General features: G+C 40.5%; 1 long non-coding RNA gene across 3 annotated transcripts; it reads right to left on the bottom strand.

The window, feature by feature from the left end:
* Positions 1 to 3,049: 3,049 nt before the first annotated feature.
* Positions 3,050 to 15,757, bottom strand: LOC114595932 (uncharacterized). 3 transcript variants are annotated; one of them, XR_013392558.1, is made up of 5 exons: positions 14,416 to 15,757; positions 13,049 to 13,184; positions 10,965 to 11,163; positions 7,865 to 8,008; positions 3,050 to 4,639 (listed from the first exon to the last, which is right to left on the bottom strand). It is a non-coding gene; the product is annotated as an uncharacterized LOC114595932 (long non-coding RNA). The 3 variants fall into 3 exon arrangements; XR_013392557.1 differs by lacking the exon at positions 14,416 to 15,757 and having other exon boundaries at positions 13,049 to 14,304; XR_013392559.1 differs by lacking the exons at positions 10,965 to 11,163; positions 14,416 to 15,757 and having other exon boundaries at positions 13,049 to 14,302.
* Between the last annotated feature and the right edge of the window lie 247 nt (positions 15,758 to 16,004).

The following is a 16,004-nucleotide window of genomic DNA, read 5'->3' as shown; positions in this document are numbered from 1 at the left end:
CTCCAGGGACCAATCAGTGCTCCATTATTTAATATAGAAGCTAAATATGAAGCTGGATTGCTTGCATCCTACAAGCTCTTGTACATTGCTCTTATCAAGTCATACATCACCTGGGGAATTTTGAAAGCAGGCAAAGAGAACGAGCTTGACAATTCGAGCTCTTTAAGAAGAGATGTAAGTCCTTTTTTTACTATATAATTGATGGTACAAATGTTGAATTGCGCTGAACACTGTAAATAAAATAACAAATTTGAGCAACTTTAATGGAATAAAAAGATAGAAGGTGCAATTAAGTGAACGAAGCTCTGTTGATGTCCGTGGTGTACAGTGGTACCTCGGGTTAAGTACTTAATTTGTTCTGGAGGTCCGTTCTTAACCTGAAACTGTTCTTAACCTGAAGCACCACTTTAGCTAATGGGGCCTCCCACTGTTGCAGGGCCGCCGGAGCACGATTTCTGTTCTCATCCTGAAGCAAAGTTCTTAACCCTAGGTACTATTTCTGGGTTAGCGGAGTCTGTAACCTGAAGCATATGTACCGTAATCTGAAGCGTATGTAATCTGAGGTACCACTGTATACATATTTGCCTTTAGCTAGTCAATTCTATCAGCATGTTGAAAGTGGACTTGTTTTGTCTGGGACTTAATACATTTTGGGATTAAGAACAGTATTTCATTATTCTGAATCTCCTTAGTCCAAATGCATGAAGTCAGTATAGCAGCAACAGACCTGTGTGGGCTTTGTAGGCTTCGGAGTCAACTTCAGAGTGCAGACGGTGGCCCAATTGGGAGGCTCCTTCCTGTCCCATGAGATTCCCCACATTGTCAGTTGAGTGTAACAGAACAAAACCAAAGGGTTGAGGAAATCAGTCATGTATCCTAAAATCTATGAATTGGAATCCCACATATAATGAACAAATAACTGAAGATGTGGCTCCAAAGACTAGAGAAGAGATTGTGAGCAAAAAAATGTAATTTCTTTAAATTTGAAACAAGGTGGTTGGCTTTCTTTTTTTAAAATAATATTTTTCCCCCCTCACCTTGTACTGAGGTTACTCTTCTATAGGCAAAATGATCTAATCCACTGAATACTGATGCATGGCAAAGTATAAAGATCAGAACATTCAGATGCAAATGAAAGAGAAGAATGGAGAGTCTGTGAATAGGATTATTGTACAGAACCACTTCCTTGAGGTTTTACTGAAGCCTACAGACAATCACACTTCATACAGTAATAAAACAAGCTCCAGTAGGGAGCCACATCATTCCACTAACATTGTTCAGAATCTATTGTGCTTGTCCCAAGGCACTGGACAAGAAAGGGGGAGAACTAGGTTATCATTCTCCCCAGCAACAAGGCCTAGGAAATTCCCCCACCCCAACTGCTTCTGAAAATATTGCTTGATAGTTAGTACTGTTTTAATGACAAGACTGTCTTTAAAATAATGAATAAGAATACTCTGAAAAATAAAAAATAGTGAATAAGAATATTCTGAGAACTATAAAGAATATCCATTATGTTTTCAATCTTCAAACCTTTCTTTTTCTGTGTTTTTTTAAATTTAATGTAATGCTTTTTTTTTCAGCGTTGAAGAAAGATGACACTCAACTAGAAATATACTAATCCTAACAGACAGGCTAATCTAGCAGCTCGTCAAAAACCAACGTGTTTGTTGCTTAGCTTTTTCTGCTTTAACAAAATGCATTTTCTCAGGATTTGAAGGAGCTAGTATGAGATATCAGAACCTGAGTCTATCTAGTTGAAAGCACAGGCATTCATACAGTGATTTAGTGCAGACAGAACACTCCTGATCAGGGGACTGGGAAAATACCCCTGACTAGATTTCTAGAGTTTGAAAGGAGACTATTCAAGTGGGTTTCTAAATCTACCCCTCCTTTTTTTAAAGTTGTCACTCCATGGTTAGGAGTGAATGATACAAAAGTATCACTGGACCATAAATCAGGGGTGGACCCTTAGGACTTTCAGAAGGCCACAACCACCAGCTACAGCTTCTCTCCCCAGTGGCCTTGCTCCACACCTCCTCCAGTCTTTTGCCTGGCTGGAATGTGTCCATGAACTCTGATAATGTTTTTTGCTTGCCTGAGTGGAGGATAGAGAGTCTGCTGTACAAAGGTAAAATTTCCTCTGGCCACACCCAACATGGCTATATGGAACTCTAAAGTTTGCCCCAAAAGGGAATTGAGCTCTCAAGCTGAAAAATGAATTCATATGAGGGAGGGAGCAGGGAGGGAGAAACAACACAGAAGCTTGTAGCATGCTGCCAACCTAGTAATTTGTGGAGAGACTGGCAATATTACAGCTGCACCAGGCCACTGAGATGATACATAGACAAGGGGTGTACCACAGGCACAATCCCTGCTTGGGGAATAAAGACACATGGACACAGAATGTAAGGTTAATGGGTAAGGTAAAGGCCACAACTTTATTGATTACAGCATGTGAGAAGGTATTGGCTTAGGCATTGGACCACAGAACATTAGACTCCACCCACTCATAGAGGGGTGAGTCTGAGGAGGGGTTAACCACCAGTAGGAGAAGCCTGTTGAATGCTAATCCAACTATAGGCTCTCTTCCTGATGTCACCGAGGGTCGTGCCATGGCCCCCCGCCACACGGGCATCGGACAGGTTCCACGACCACCGGATTCCTTTAGCAGAATACCCAAAATTGTCGGGGAAGGCGATGGCCACACCTTGCCCCCCAAAACACCAACAACACATTCCAATGCCTAACCGCCACCCGAGCCAAAAGGCTCGCCGCCAATACCCTCACAGCTCCAACCAATCCCTAAGACTATTGGATATGTTAGCCAGCCATATGTTGTTTCCACGATCTGAAAGATGAACGCCGTCATCCCGGAATAGGGTCTGGTCGCCAATCTGGATATCATCATGAGATATAACTCGGCCATTCATAAAACACACTTTGCGCGCTACCGCACGATTCAAAAGTTTCAAGATTTGTCACTTGTCAATCAGACAGCCTCAGCCTCAGGTGTTCCATGGGTTGCCTGTCCATCACATCAGCTTTGTTTACCCACTCCACATTCACTATAGGAAAACTTATAAATAGCTATAACTCACCCCTCCCCGCCTCTTTTGACAGAAGTGCATGAATGTGCTGGTGTACAAGTCCCTTCAGAGTGGGGTCTTCTATGCTGGACACCTTTAAAAGGTTTGTTTGTTTATAAAAAGGCAATACTTATAACTTTTTAAAAAGGGCACAATTAGATGAAATTTGCAGGCAAGGCTATGCCTTCTGTGGGAATGAATTTTGCTGAAATAAAGATTGATTATAGGACCTCTGCTTCGACTCATGCTCACATTGTAGAGAGCACTACTTTCCTCGTAGAAGCCTCAAATCCCCCCAAAGCCCTTCCTTCACCTTGGGTCATCATTCAAGACTCTTATGGTTCTTTCACACACCCCTAGATAGGCGATCATTTTGCTGGCATAACGAGAGTAACATTCCCCTTACCACTGCTGAGACAATGTAGTTATATCTGACTGCACCTGAGATTAATGCTAGGACATCCATGTGGTTAGCGATTCCTATGCCTTCAAATATTTATAGAGAAGAGAAGGCTATCTTTCATAATCTTACTATTAATAATGTGGGGTTTTTTTACATGCACTTTATAAGTACACATTACACAATGAAGCTCTATTTCCATATTGTGTTTAGAGACTATTTCATTTTCATTTAGGATTGTTTAATAAAATGCAAATGTGCAGTGTTTGAAAAAACTGCTTCAAACTCATTAAAGTTAATATATACAGTATAACACTCTATGTATAGTGATGAAAGTATGTCAATCTATCGGGGTGAAAAGCTACAGTTTCTCATAGTTTTGACTGGATATATTCTGCCTTTTATTTGTTGCATGGTATTTCCCAGATGCATATGTCAATGCGAGAAGCAGGAGGACAAAAGTCATTATCATTTATCATTCCCCAAATGCATGCATAAAATTAGCCTACATTTCAATAAGCGACTAGAGTTTTTAAAATACTCAATGCAGGACTTCAAAATATGATATTTAAGAGTGTGTACTCAGCAGGTTCCTTGTATACAACTCCCAACCTCACACTAAAGTAATTAAGTACATGCAATAAGCAAATGACAGATCAGCTTTTCTCCAGCTATTTCTTATTTGTAGTATGACAAATTCAAGTTTCCACATTTTTTTCCATTACATGTTAAGTAGCTATTCATAGAAAACCAATGAGAGAAAATAAATGGCACATTTGTATGACCCTATCAAGTACAGCACAGGAAGAATGTCAAGTACAGCAGAGGAAGACCAATGTCTGATCTTTAAAGGTTCATGACTGGAAATAAAAGTCAGGATGTCTTCCAGGATCTGCTTCTGGTCAAACACACCCAGTAAAAACAATAAATAAATTGGTAACAAGCATATCAGCAGTGTGTTGGGCAGCTTGGCTTCATCTAAGAATCATTGTAGATTAGATATGTAAATTAATAATCCTCCTACCAACTCATGCCATTGATTCCTCTAGCTCAGTGCTGTCAAAGCAGAAGTTCTCCAGCATTTCCGACAGCAGCCTTTTCCAGATACAGTGTGAACGCGAGCTCTTTTGCAGGTCTCCTGCTAGGTCTCCTGCTCAAAAAGTAAAAGAAAACCTTGTCCCAATGATGTCTTGGTGATTTGGGGTAAACTCAAGAGATGTTTGGACGATTGCCTTTTATCAAGTTAGACTATAAGACCATCTAGCTCAATACTGCCCACTCTGCAAGCAGATCCACACCATACATTTCAAGCACATTCAGTGCACATTTCAAGCACGATTTCCCCCAAAGAAAACTCTAGTTTACCCCTCACAGAGCTACAACTCCCAGCACCCTTAAACTGCAGTTCCCTTGATTATTTGTGGGGAAGTGTCATGCTTTAAATGTGCATTGCATCTATGCTGTGGCTCTGACCTTTGTGGCAGTGCAGTACAGACCTGTGTGTCTGCTTTGTGATCCTTTCAATTAGAGAGATTGAATCTGGGGTCTTTAGCAAGCAAAACAAGTGCCCTGCTACTGAATGATCACCCCTCTATTCTACACCCAGTTCCTATCTCAAGTCTTCATTCTTGGCACATGGGGGCAATGAGGCTTATGGAGCTTTTGCGTGTGGCACACACTTAACTCTCTTCCACTAAAATCAATGGGACTTAACCCATTGTTAGCAGTGCTTAACCTTGGTTGGTTGGACTGTGCCCAGCACAATTTAATTCACTTCCCTTTTTCTGTTCTGTATAATACTCATTCTGTCAAGAACACTTTCATCTATTGTTCCTCCCACTCGTGTTGCCTTTAGCACTTTTGCTCAGAAATTTGCTCAGCAGGTTTCCTGATTTATTCATACGCTAGTCAAGTTGGAATACTTAAATTACTTATACTCAGAAGTAAATTTTGCTGAAATCAATGGACCTCACTTACAAGTAAATGTGTTTAGGATTGGAGCGTTGCCTTAATGCAGCAATTAATGTATTGGAAACAAAGGTTAATTTTCAGTGCTCCCTTTGTGTTATTGGTTTGGTGGGTTAGATTTTCAAGTAGAGGTGAAGGAAAAGGAAAGGTATAACATTTCTCAAGCTACTCTCTCTTTCCTTACACAAGATGCACTGACAGCCATTATTTATTATTTAAATAAAATATGTGTGACTTCAACTATGGAGCTGTCAAACATTCAATAAATTGCTATAACAAATTCATAGGGATAAAACTTTTAATATTTGCTATCGATTCATTTGTTCATTGCTATGAATGTTTTAGTGAGCTGAGAGCATCGTTTTTGTTAGTTTTTTTTATATAAAGGAAGAGAATAAACGTGTTCATCATTTCTGCTTTCCTGTGAAGAAATGAATAACCCACCTAACAATAATTCTGCATTGTCAGATGGGGTATTTGCTTTGTACCCACTAATAGCTCTATATAGAATATTTTAACTTCCCAATAAATAAAATATTTATTTATTTAGTAAAGATTTTGTCTTACAGAAGTATGTGTAATGTCTCTCATATTTTTTTCCATGTAACATTTTTACAAATCAGTTTCATTTGTTGAGACATTAGGGGGGGAAGATGGGGGGAAGATGGGTGGGGGTGGGGTGGCGATGTTTCTATTTTGCTTAATGTATGTAGGGTTTTATGTCAGAACTCATAACCCATCTACTTTCAGCAGCCAGAAACACCATAACCAGACACTGGAGAGACCTGTCAGGAGTAAGCATGGATCAATGGTACCAAATAGTATGGGAAACAGCCTTACTAGAAAAATTAACCAATAAACTGAAACTGACATGGGGACAAACAGAAGAAGACGCCTTTACCCCGGTATGGCTCCCCTTTATCACATACACAGCCCAACAAGACAATGACAATAACCCACCAACATCATACAAATCAATAAAATAATTTTTAAAATCACCCTCTTCTCAGCAATAAAATATTTTTTTTAATGATTAAAATATTGGGTTGTTTAGTCATGGACAGAGTTCATCCTTTCATAAAGCAGCTTAGTATGTGGTGAATTGAGAATAAGAGTTTTTATATTTAAATCTGTAGGTTCTAAAAATGTGGACTTCTAAAAATGAAAGAAGTGTACGAGAAGCAGCACTGCTAGTGTCTCAGATATAGGAGCAAAACCCCTTTCAGTGAGGTTTTGAGGGAGTGTTGATCTTGGTTGGAGGGGACCAATTCTGAGAGGAGAGGCAGAGATCTCCATTGTCCCAATACCTCTTTCTCTTTGTGGGGGAGGGAAGATATCCCTAGTTTCCATCTTTTTCTTCCCTTTTCTGGCCCAGTCTCATCCTTTATGAGCCCATTCTCTCTCTGATGGTTATCAGAAGACACACCAACCCACACCCTGCAATAATCATCTGAGGCCTTTCTTTGGGTGCCTCCTCCACAAGAGGTCCAGAGGGTGGCAGCAAAAGAAGTGACCTTTTCTGTGTTGGCTCCCCACTTGTGGAATGTTCTCCCAAAGGGAGCTTGCCTGGCATTTTCATTACATATCTTTAGGCACCAGGTAAAAACGTTTCTCTTCAACCAGGCATTGGGCTGATTAACATTCTATGGCAGGCATAGGCAAACTCCGGCCCTCCAGATGTTTTGGAATTATAATTCCCATCATCCCTAGCTAATAGGACCATTGGTCAGGGGTGATGGGAATTGTAGTCTCAAAACATCTGGAGGGCCGGAGTTTGCCTATGCCTGTTCTATGGCCTTTTAAATGTTTCTGTGGGAGGGGGTTATTGATTTGTTTTGCTTTATTATGTATTCTGAATTTTCATTTTGTATTTTTATATTGTGAACCACTCTGTGATTTTCAGATGAAGGGGAGAATAGAGATGTAATAAACAAACAGCAACAACAAGAGTAATAATTTACCCTGGCCTTTGACCATTCAGGTATTTTGTTTTGTGGAACCCATCACTTTTGTTTAATGTCCACCATTTCCTCTCTCCCCCCCCCCCCCCCGGTTTGGACCTGAATATATTGTTGTAACCTACCTTGGGACCTTATGGGGAAGGTTAGTAGTTGGGCAATACTCTTCCTGCCAGGCTAACAAGCAAGAGACAACCCTTCCATGTGTGCTTGCTCCATGGGTGGGCATGCTCCCTGGCCTCCTGGGGCAGCCCCCTGCAGAGCCAGGTGTTATGGAGCCAAATTTAGTACTGACAGGACGAATCACAGTAGCTGCCTAGGAGCAGGCTAGGCCCAGTAGCCCCAGACATCACCCAATGGAGAGGATGTTTAACAACAAGAGTGAGACCAAACCCTTAGCTTCCCTACCACCATTGGGTCAACATTGTCACATGGGCAGGACCACTTACCTGTCATTCACATAATGTCATTATGACATCAGTTAACAATTTCACACTGTCTCCTCTTGGCACCAGTCAGCTGGTGGGTGCATGAGTATCCCCTTTGAAAGTACGCTGTTGGTGCCAATCAGTTGTGAACACCAGTTCGAGCTCCTTAGAAAAACAGCAGAATAAAAAGTGTAATAATGAAGATTATGTAGCTGCAAGCAGAGAAAGTCTTGTTTTAATTGATTTTATGTAAGATGCTCTGGGAATTTTTACGCTCAAGTGTGAGTGCAAATCCTCTAAATAAATGAATAATAAGATGAAAGCTAATGAGATGATACCTTTACCTGTACACTAACTTTTAAAATGCTGGAAGTAAGATATTACAGCTCAGATATTGTCAGTTCAGGTTTAGATGTTCAAAGCAAAATTTTAATATAAACTATATGATTTACATGTTCAGTTTGATGTTAACTCTTCTGAGTTTAATGAGAAAGGGTTGATCAAGGAAGGAACTATGCTGCTTGTATTACAAATATAGACTGGCTTTGTTTACAGGAATCAATCCACAACCTTCCAGAGGGATGGAGCTGGGAAACAATGAAAAACGATAAGATGTTTTAAAAGCCCTTCTTACTGGAAACAGTTCAGTTTTCCTTAGCCTCCCAGCTCTAACTTTTCCCTGTATATTCTACTCCATTTTAATGTCCTGATTGTCTTGTCCTCCTCTGAGTTTCAGTTTCTTTTGCATGTTAACAAGTACAACCTGTTTAATGTCATCATCTTTCTTGTGTTTTAGGGATTTTTTCTGGGTGACTGCCTACAGTGGGCTGCCAGAGTTAGTCCTTGATCAATGAAGTGTCCTCAACTCAAGCCTTCATTCCTCTATTACATTGTGTCAGCCAGAGGCTTAAACACATTGAAGCTTCTGCTGTGTTATTTTTCTTCATTCAGTGTATCATCCCCAGAGAGCACCAGGGAATAAATAGATTTTGTGCCCAGGTGTTATGTCTGTATTGTGTACGTATCAAGCTACTGCCATGCACCCAGTCACTGGAAGATTGTAAAGGAGAAGCTTACAGGGGGCAATGCAGGGCAAGCCTTCCTAACACCATTTTAACTGGCAGGAAAGTCCATTTGGAATATTCATGTCTCAGATAACAACACAAATTTTTTGCCTGTTTAGATATTATATAAATTTATAAATAGTATGTTTTACTATATGAATCACTCAAGAGAATGCTTTCATGTAAATTAATTGATAAAGCATATCAACATAGCTGTCAACCTTCCCCCCCCCAAACAATGCTGAAATGCTGACCTCCAAATTTACTGATTCTAAGTAGGAGAGCATTTTTTTGTATGTGGGAGCGAGGCATTTTGTATGTGGGAGGGAGCTCAACTTTATAGGGCACAAGGCTTTTCACTGACAGAAATTTACAATCTGAATGGAAGGTGAGCTTTTGCTTTCCCCACGATTTCAGGTTCAAGGGGCACAGGTACATTTCATCAGCAGCTTCCTTAGGATTGTAAAATATAATTTGCTATTATGGTTCAATCTATAGGCAAAGGCTATCTGATATTGTAATTGCACAGGCTTGTAAAATATCAAAAGTATCAAATTAAAAAATATGCCAATAGGATTGAGGACAGTGATAAGTGTTTTTGGGAACTATGAGGGCACTGTTGGGAGAGACTGCAACTACAGCTGAAGCATCAAGTAATGGATATTGATCTTGATACCTTTGTTAAAAGGGAAATTGATTGCTGTGTTATGGACTTCTTATAGTGTCTTGAGGTGCTGCAAGAAATCAACAACATGAGAATTCTGACAATAATGTTCATTTTTAGGTAACAAGCCTATATTTCTTAAAAAAAATATGTCTGTAATGTATATTCATAGGAAGCTTATATTGAACAGGCAGCAAAATGACTGGCATATCACTGAACAATTATCTAATTTTAGAAGAGTTTGCCTACATGCTTTGGGGCGCCAAGACTTCAAATTCACAGTAAAATCATCAAAGACCCAGGAGAGTTTCCATTGCATAATCTGATAGTTTAACTTTTTATGTGAAAGGAATTGGTTGTTTCCTTACTCAGCACTGATCATTGTGATGACACAGTCCCACAAGTTTTAACGGAATTGCAGAGGTGCAAATGCTATTGAATCCTCTCCTTAGTTTCAAGTTGTTTCCAAATTACTTATTTTTTCCAGCATTCATCTTGATTTGTTTACACAAAGTTTGTGGGGAGGATAGAAAATGTTGGTCTCTCACTGAGTATTCATTCTAGTTTGTCTGTGGGAAAGTGGTATGGCATCACATGATCATCACAATGATCATTTCTCATTTTCTAGTGCATTTCCCTATCGCTTTCTTTGCAACAAAAAATATTTTTTTGGGGGGGGTGGGATTGGGACATGGATTTGTTTCACAAGAGCAGTAAATCCACTTTAATCACATGACTCAAATTTTTAAACCCACTCACAAAATGGTCACAGTCTGGAAGCGTCCTCCTGAGTCTTGCTAAAGTGCAAGTGAAAAACACCAATTCACTGATTAGCTCTAACAAAACTGAAAAAGGTCCATTACTCCCAGAGAGGCGTGTAGCTGTACGAAATGTTGTTTCTTAATTTCCAGGAATGGTTATGCTAAAATCCTGATAAATAAAATCAAAGTAGAAGAAGAGTTGTGTCTTTAGAAAATAGATACTGTAATATATGTTAATAGGGCACTGCTACAGTAATGTAGTTTAATGCATGCCATCAGCAAAATAAATCTCACCTCTAGGCTATAATCTTGAACATGGTAAGGCATATAACGGCACTCTGGATTGCAGCTTTGTTATTCTCATTATATTTTATATCTTCAAATCTTAATTGTTTATGAAATGACAACAGGTTTTATATATTTTTTCCTCTTGTCATTTTTTCATTTCAGTGTGAAAGCATAAAAAAGAAGAAGCTTGTATAGTACACATGGGGCTGATGGTGTTTGCCTTGCTGGAAGGGAGGAAGATGTTACCAGGTAGCAACAGCCATTCCAAAGGATGTAGGAGAGCCAATTATGCCTACATCCCATTTTTCCTGCACTAGTTGAACCACAGGCATGGGGGCACATACCTGGCAGCTATATATATTCTTCAAATCTCTCTCTCTCTCTCTCTCTCTCTCTCTCTCTCTCTCTCTCTCTCTCTCTCTCTCTCTCTCTGTCTCCTTGCTATATAGCAATGAAGTTCCTTCAGGCTTTGCAGTGTAAGCTCCTGGGCCCTCAACTTCTTCTTGCAGCTGACTAAGGGACACTGAAAGTAACCATGAAGGACTGGCAGGAAGAGAAAGAGAAGAGAGTGATCATTTGTACAGCATATGGCATTTATTGAAGCAGCTACAGTTGAGGTCTCCCCTGAGCACCACTTGTAGTATCAGCTGAAGGGTCTCTCTCCCTTTTCAGGGTCTGGATTGCAAGTGAACGGTGCAAGAATATTTGAGTGCTCTCTCAGCAGAGGAGAATCGGTCAAATACCAATGCCTTCAGACTGTTTACTGCCTTGCCAGCACCTGCTTAAGCAGTCCTGATAATGCCGTTCTTTTTCTTCTCTGGCAGTCAAGGATGGGGCATTCTTTAAATTACAGCACCTTGTGGATGAGCCTGAAGATCATGATACCATGATGAAAGAAATCCTCATGATATATTAGGAGATGAAAAATATCTTTCAATTCCCTTTTCACACAAGTAATCAGGTATTTCCCAAGGAGCCTTGCAGTAGCTCAAAAGCCTTGATAGATGCTGTCAGCTTTAATTAGCTGCATTCTGATCCTTTACCCAAAGAGGTCAGTGACAAAATTGCCATTCATTGATGTTTACGTTGGCAGTGAGACTCCTGCAGTGATACCTACAAAATATGTCTTTAAATTCATGGCTGTGAATGATGCTCCTGTTTCCCCCTGCACATCCTTCAAGAGTAAAATTATATAGGAAACCTGTACAATTAATATTAGTATTAAAGTGTTATTTTAAAGAAAGGCTTCATGTATGATTGCACATTTTTTTCATTGCTTGCAATAAATTTGCTTGATAAAGCCATTCCTTACAGATTCTTGATTACTGGTTTAACAGAACAGTCACTTTCTTTTACTTTGTGTTATTACTGAATCATTGTTTCTGTGCTTTCATTCTGAAGCTGTATACCAGGGTGGGGAACTTCTAGCCCTCCACATTACTGGACTAGAATTCCCACCATCCCCTATGAATGGCCTTGTGCCAGGAATGATGATGATGATATTTATACCCCACCGATCAGGCTGGGTTTCTCCAGCCACTCTGGGCAGCTTCCAGCAAAATATTAAAATACAATAGTCCTTCAGATATTAAAAGCTGCCTTTAGATGCCTTCTAAAAGTCTGGTAGTTGTTTTTTCCTTTGACATCTGGTGGGAGGGTGTTCCACAGGGCGGGTTCCACTACTGAGAAGGCCCTCTGCCTGGTTCCCTGTAACTTTGCTTCTTGTAGTGAGGGAAGTGCCAGAAGGCCCCTGGCACTTGACCTCAGTGTCCGGCAGAACAATGGGGGTGGAGACGCTCCTTTAGGGATGGAACCTGGGACCTTCTGCATGTAAAAATGTTCTCTCACTGAGCTATGGCCTTCCCCTTCATATGGACCAGCTGTCAGAGAAATGAATTGTTATTAAGGATATGAGGACATAAGAAGAGCCTTCTGGATCAGGTCAGTGGCCAGTCTAGTTGAGCATCCTGTTTTCAAAGTGGCCAACCAGATGTCTGTGGGAAGCTGGTAAATAGGACATGAGGGCAATAGAACTCTGCCCAGCTGCAATTTCCAGCAACTGAAATCCTCTTTTAAATACATTTGAGTTGGTGGATATCACTGCCTCATGTGGGAGCGAATACATATATTTAATCTCAAATATATACATTTATTTTCTCTCATATATGTATATACATTTATTTTCTCACGAGTTATTATTAAAATGTGAACTTCTTTCACTTGTCTCCCCCCCCCCATATGTGTTTATATGTATATGCTGATGCATTTAAAATGTTGAGAAGTGTACCACAACATTTGGCAAAATACATGTGGTGGATTGTTAAGTTCTGATCTGAGTTCAGTCTGAGAAGATCAGCTCATTGTACATAGGAATCACAACTCTTGGATTTCTCAAACATGCATATCTTTGGACACATCGGGTACTCACTCAAAGCCTGAGGGGTCATGCATTTGCAGAAGTTTTGAGTACACCTCTTCATCCAGATACAGACACTGGCTCTCAGAGATGGTTCTAAAATTCTTCTTGTCCTGGTTTTGAAGTTCTGAGTACCCTAGTTTTATTCCTGAAGTGGAGTTGATACATTCGGAATACTACCCCAAACCATATAAAAGATCTAAGCCAGAACTATATTAATAGTCTACCCTTCTCCAACTACGAGTGTACATAAGACCCTTGAGTCTCATATCCCTTCCAAGAATTGTATCCTTTAGGGCCACTGTGCTAAATTCAAGGGTGATGAATCCATTTCAAAGAACATTCTCTGGCCATCACAGAAGTGGATTTTACTAGCTGTCTGTTCCAGATATTTGCCTCATTATCTGAAACTACTTGTTCTATGTCTTTCCCCATACTCCCTTTAATGAAGAGAGTTTGTTGTTTTATCATTCAATAAAGCTTAAATCTTTGAAACTAATCCTTTTGTACTGTGTTTGTATTCTAAAAGTAAGTACTCAAAACTAGTTAAGTCTCTGTGTACAGATCCCTTTACTGATGTTTTAGTAATGAAATGATGTGCTTGGTGAAGATTGAGCTAATTGATGTGTAGTCCTTGTAATTTATTGACTAATTTCTCTATAGATAGGATTTAGACATGTTTTTGAGGGAGAACTCAGCTGGTAAAACTGACTTGGGATTTCACCACATCATCTCAGAAGTGCATCCATACAGTTCTCTCACAGCACATTGGAATGATCTAGCACCCATTTGGGGAACAACTGGCATAGTTATAAGAGATCTGCAGGAGTTTCTTGCGTTTGGGGATCTGGCCATGTTCTGCAATATTAGAAAAGCATTCATTTCACTGTCTTGCACTAGTCTCCTGGTGTTCATCTGAAGTTGGCTACCCTACAATTTCCGCCCTTTGTTTCTAGCTGTGCCCTCTGGACAAAGACAGAACAAGTTTGCTTAAAAATGGAAAACAGGGAAATGAGAATGCTTGTGAGCTCCTTGCAGCTTGTAGCATCCTGAGGGACAGCATGGCTGGCTGGCTGGCAGAAACCCTGAACAGTAGCACCTGTGGAAGGATGGGAGGAGACAGAACCTCCAACAAAATGTTGCAGACTATTTGTAGAAATAGAGGGTTGCATCCATTGCTGCACAAGCTGTGTTCCACTTACACAGCAGAACTCCCCTCGGAAGGGCTGCTCTGGTTGCACAACAGAACCCCCCCCCATCATCTCCTCTTCCAGCACCCACACCAACCCCCCGCACAATGTTCCAGAGAGTTGCCTTTTGAGGGTGCATGGGTGTGGGGGAATTAGTCCCTCGTTTCCATTTGCAGAGTACAGTTGTACCTTGGACCCTGAAAGCCTTGTGAGTTGAACATTTTTGGCTCCTGAATGCCACAAACCCAGAAGTGAGTGTTCCGGTTTGCAAACGTTCTTTGGAACCCAAACGTCCAACGCAGCTTCTGTGGCTTCCAATTGGCTGCAGGAGCTTCCTGCAGCTAATCAGAAGTTGCACCTTGGTTTCCAAATGTTTTGGAAGTTGAATGGACTTCCAGAATGGATTCCGTTTGACTTCTGAGGTATGACTGTATGTGGAATCAGCCTTTAATTAGCCCCCCCCCCAAAAAAACCTACACAAGACACTCTCTGTTAAAGTTTAAGTAACACATAACTTTTACTTAGTGTATTTGTACTTGCAGATTAAAATATACAATGCAGGTGGATGTTTCTTAAGTTGCTAAAACATCTTACATAGATTTGTATCGAAGGCTGACTAACATTTACAGACTGACTGACACTGAGGCAGCAGCACAACACAACATACCTGCTGCTTTGTTAAAACTGTCCTACTAACTGCCATAACTGTCCCAACTGAAATAACTGCCACAGAGTATATGACATTCTAGAGTTCTACAGCTCTTTCAATACGCGTTTTGGATGCTAACATCCCTCAGGGGTGGCTACAGGAAAGAGAAGAGGAGGAGGTTCTGTGGGAAAAGCAAAAATCTGTTGCATGAGTGAAACTGCAGCATTGCATACGATCCAGAATGTAGACCTATAGTGTGAGATAAGGCCACGAATTCCAAAATTTTGAAGGAACTCCACCCTTCCCTGCCCTCAAACCTTCTATGTTTGAAGTAAGAGATCCACCTGCAAATAATATGCAGGGGAAAATGCAATTGGTATGACCATTGTAGTTTTCCTGGCTAGCATTATAAATTGTGAATTCAGATGGGAGGGAGGAAGACAATACGGCATTTTGACGGTGGCCTGTTGTAATGTTACATATTACAGTGGTACCTCAGGTTACATACGCTTCAGGTTACAGACTCCGCTAACCCAGAAATAGTGCTTCAGGATGAGAACAGAAATCGTGCTCCGGTGGTGCGGCAGCAGCAGGAGGCCCCATTAGCTAAAGTGGTGCTTCAGGTTAAGAACAGTTTCAGGTTAAGAACGGACCTCTGGAACGAATTAAGTACTTAACCTGAGGTACCACTGTATTTACTTGTTAGATAAACAACATATTTTTTGCCAAATAATAATGAGTTATAAGTGGCATTCCCAAATCTAAACTGATGGCAACAACAACAATACAAAAGCTTAAGGTACTAGAAGTACAATCCTGCTTATAAATCAAAATTACAAGTTTGGGAAACTGCAATGGGAATACTAAGGTATTGGAACACTGTGCTGCCCCCCCCGGTGGATGTTCAGTTTCTGTGCATAGTGTTCAGTTTGTGCAAAGTTATTTCTTGCCAAAGTTCTCCTGTGTGTGCCTATAGTTCTAAAGACATAAGGATGAAACTTCAGGTTGCACATCTTGATATATTTTATTTGAAGGGGCAGCTAAAGACATTTGGTTGCCTGAGGCAAAGGGCAAGAGGATGCCCTCCCCTTATTCCACATACAGAAGCAAACTAGATTGACAGTTGAAT

The sequence above is a fragment of the Podarcis muralis genome, chromosome 4, assembly GCF_964188315.1.
Source record: "Podarcis muralis chromosome 4, rPodMur119.hap1.1, whole genome shotgun sequence".
NCBI lineage: Eukaryota > Metazoa > Chordata > Lepidosauria > Squamata > Lacertidae > Podarcis > Podarcis muralis.
The sequence above is the reverse complement of the archived record's forward strand: the minus strand, read 5'-3'. Positions and strand labels throughout refer to the sequence as shown.